General features: G+C 29.6%; 1 long non-coding RNA gene across 1 annotated transcript in view; it reads right to left on the reverse strand.

Moving 5' to 3' along the window:
• Positions 1-4,352, reverse strand: part of LOC147841917 (uncharacterized) — a 202,366-nt gene continuing 198,014 nt past the window's right edge. Inside the window, exon 3 of the long non-coding RNA XR_015503030.1 lies at positions 1-1,595. This is a non-coding gene — a long non-coding RNA (uncharacterized LOC147841917). The remainder of the gene's footprint in view (positions 1,596-4,352) is intronic.

A 4,352-nucleotide genomic window follows, 5' to 3' on the forward strand; every position in this document is an offset into this window, starting at 1 on the left:
AAGATTTTATTATTTAAAGTATTTAAGCATTTAAAAGCATATAAGAGAGTAAATTAAGCAATATACACTCATATTGTATGTTAAAAAATTGTCAAAATAAGTAAGCATGCAAAGAAATGTAATCATGCAGTAAAATATGAAAAGATTTGACAAAGTTAAAGTATAAAAATGTAAATAATAAATACTGTATATGTGAAGAAAAAGCAAACAATATGAATGTGATAAGTAATTTATAGTCATAAGTACATTTTCATAAATTATGTACATTTTTTTATTCACTTCCAAGCAAATGCACATAAAAACCCTTCAAATTTCTCTTGAAATATTTCTAAAAAAATAAACACAGCTCCTACAGCCACAGAAAAGCCCATATTTACCTCCGCATATTTACCTCCGTTTGCAAACTTTGCTTAGAAAGCTCCAAAGCTGGCAGATGTAATGGAGACAGTGTAGTAGTTTTGCTCCGACATGATGACGTGACACACGTGCAATCCCTCTGAGTACGTGCTGACGCCGTGTACACTACACACACACGCTTCCCATCAGTACCGCGGTGAAGACATTTTGTGCATCAGTTACGCATGAGAAAAAAAGAGACGCTGGGTCTGTGAGAGGCTCCGCATTCACACACACACACACACACACACACACACACACTGATCATTCAGCTCATCACACAAACACAGTACACTAGTGATGCACAATATATGGTTTCCGCATCTGTATATACAGTGCTCAGCATACTGTATATGAGTGCAGCGCTACCAGATCTCTCATTTACATTCATAGTTTCTGTAGCTTTACAGTAATATATCTGCGCATCTACATTCAATTACTCAGTACTGAAGCCAAATCTGCAGCTAATCGAACAGAATAATGCTCCAAAAATATACTGTATAGTCCAAATTAATTTCCTAGGGAAAAATATTATATAAAATAAAAAGAGCAAAAATCAAGAAGCAAAAAATATCCATCAAATTTAGCTGAATTTTTGTAGATTGTACATTTGTTTTGCAATATTTTGCATGAATTTAAATATATTATCTTTCTATTTCTAAATATGTTTGGTGACTAAAATATTATTTTAATAAGTATATCCGTTTAATAAATCTGTTTGGTTTAAATGCACCAAAATCTATGAGCTATATTCACTGAAAAAGGGATAAAAATATTCATTTTCAAAATGGGCGGTGCTCGATTATGCTGAGCACTGTTTATATTTAATGTATATAAAATATTTAAAATTATTCTTCAATTATAATTACAATAAATGTGAATTAGGGTGGCTCAGTGTTGTGGTCTCACAGCAAAAAGGCCTCTGGTTTGAGTCTCGGCTGGGTCAATTGGCATTTCTGTGTGGAGTTTGCATGTTTTCCTCATGTTGGCGTGTGTTTCCTCCGGGTGCTCCGGTTTCCCCAACAGTCCAAACACATGCGCTATAGGGGAATTGATGAACTAAATTGGCTGTAGTGTATGAGTGTGTGTGTGAATGAGTGTGTATAGGTGTTTCCCAGTACTGGGTTGTGGCTGGAAGGGCATCCACGGTGAAAATCATAAGCTGGAATAGTTGGCGGTTCATTCCGCTGTGGCGATTCCTGATGAATAAAGGGACAAAGTTGAAGGAAAATGAATTTGAATAGATCTGAATTTGAAACAGATGCAGTGAGGTACGGGTGTTTTAACAGGTACAGCCTGCAAACTGTGCTTAATTGACAAATGGGATTGAAAATAAAAAATTGAAATAAAATGGCAGAGAAAAATAGTCATGACAACAGACGAAACATCTGAAACAACACAATAAATACAGTACAGGAAAAAAAATTCTGTCTACATTTGAAGTGAAAAATTATCTTCCATTACTTGCACAAAAATCCCGGAGTTTCAATGTCTGGAATAGACCTTTAAAACTTCATTTATATTCCAGAAACGCCATGATATTTCAGAAATTCCTTAAATTCCCCAAATTCCCCAATATTCTAAAACAAGTCTATTATAATCAATACAATTTCAAAAATTCCATGATATTCTAAAAATCTGTGAGGTTCCAGAAATTCCATAAAATTCCATAATATACAAAAAGTCTATGATAAACTATGATATTATGAAGATTCCATGATATTGCAGAAATTCCATAATATTCAAAACAGTCTATGATAATCCATGATATTACAAAAAATCATAATATTCAAAATATTCTATGCTAGTCCATGATATTCCACAAATTCCATAATATTCCAAAAATATATATTTCAAAAATTCCATGATCTTCCAAAAATTCCATAATATTGCAGAATATCTATGATAGTCCATATTCCCAAAAATGTCATGATATTCAAAAAGGTCTATAATAATCCACAATATTCCAAAAAGTCTTGGATGCTCCAGAAATCCCCTAATATTCAAAATGTTCTATAATAATCCATAATATTCCAAAAATTCTAAAAATAAAAATCATAATTCATGATAATTAAAAACTCTATAATATCCCAAAAATTTCATGATATTTCAGAAATTCTATTGTTCAAGAATTTCCATAATATTCTATGGTAGTCCATGATATTCCACAATATAAAAAAAAAATCTATGATAATCGATATGTCAAAAAACCAATGATGTTCCAGAAATTTCATAATATTCCAAAAAATCATGATATTCCAGAAACTCCATGAACCTTATAGAGCCCAGTTTAAAGATGCTTACTGTTGTTGATTTTATTTCAATGTGTTATTGCACAGATAATGTGTTGTGTGTGTGTTTTCGAGATCCTACCAGAGGTGTGACGATTCTGAACCCCCTGAAAAATCAGCTGCTCCACTGACATTTAACCCATGCAGACTGACAACACATCACTCAGCACAAGGCCAAAGAAATCATTGTTTTACTACCACTCATATATGATTCAAATATATATATACATTATATTAATAGTAATTGATAATTAATTAATTAATTAGTTTGAAACATGACTCTAAATATAGGAAAAAAATCTATATATGGGAAAATATATGTGTCGATGAAATGGGGGTTTCAAGCATCGAAATAATAAGAGTAAAGCAGATAATAACATTATTTCCATTATAATATGTGCTGTTTCATCTATTTTTTCTAAACCAATGATTGAATGAATGAATAAATTAATAAATAAATAAATAAATTGCTATCATACATCATACATAAAAATTGCTATACATTTTGACCATGATTTAGAAGAAACCCACTAAAATGTCTCAGCGTTCAATAATATATTCATGCCGACAATCTAGTTGAACATAATTACAACAAAGATTACAGTTTGGCGCCAAAATACAAGTTAATTGTTATTTTAAATATCTCACGTATCAAGTATCAGCCATTTGTTAAAAAGAATATTTTATCCTTTAAAATATCATTAAATATAATCACTATTTTTTATTTCATTTAATGAGTATACAGTACCTCACACAAAGTACTGTATGTTGTTTAAATAGTTAAAGATTAATATTAAAACATTATTTTATTTTATTTAAAGTTTTTAATTTAATTTTAAAAATATATTTAAAATAGTTTTATTAAAAAGCATCTTAGTGGAATAGTGTATTAAATGTATGGAAGTAGTAACTTATTAATAATTACTAAAGTTCAGCATACATTAAAATTAATAATAATATAATAAATAAATTATTAATGAATGGGGCCATAAAACTCACCTCTAATCGTTACTATTTTATTAGAATATTTTTTAATTATTCCAAAGTATTTAACTAAATTCAGTCTAAAATAAATTAATTATAAAATAATTACATTTATTAATTTGATGATTAGGCATTAAAACCTATTTTATTTTTATTAATCTTAAATTTTTCAATCAATTTTATAATTATTAAATTAGTCTAAATGAAAATAAATAATATAATAAATAAATTAAATTTTTTTTTTTTCAGAGATGGGGTGTGGCTGAAAGGGCATCTGCTGTGTAAAAACGCGCTGGATAAGATGGCGGTTCATTCTGCTGTGGCGACCCCGGATTAATAAAAGGACTAAGCCGAAAAGAAAATGAATGAATGAATGGATGAATTACTATTTAATAAAGCTAAATTGTAAACCATGAATATATTTGAGAAACTGTTTATTTCTATTTTGATATATATGTATTTTTTTAAATTAAATGTCGATGTTTAGTTTTGTTTATATGTTTTGGTGTATAACACACACACACACACACACACACACACACACGCACACAAATATGCATGTCTATCCATTGCTTTTGTGAAGCTATACGCCATCCTTAACTTCCATTGCTCCTCCGCTGCTTTGTAAAATTATACTAATTGCATATTAATCAAATTAACAATTATTCCAAACTAAATTAA

Source organism: Danio rerio, chromosome 11 (assembly GCF_052040795.2).
Source record: "Danio rerio strain M-AB ecotype USA chromosome 11, GRCz13ab, whole genome shotgun sequence".
NCBI classification, from domain to species: domain Eukaryota; kingdom Metazoa; phylum Chordata; class Actinopteri; order Cypriniformes; family Danionidae; genus Danio; species Danio rerio.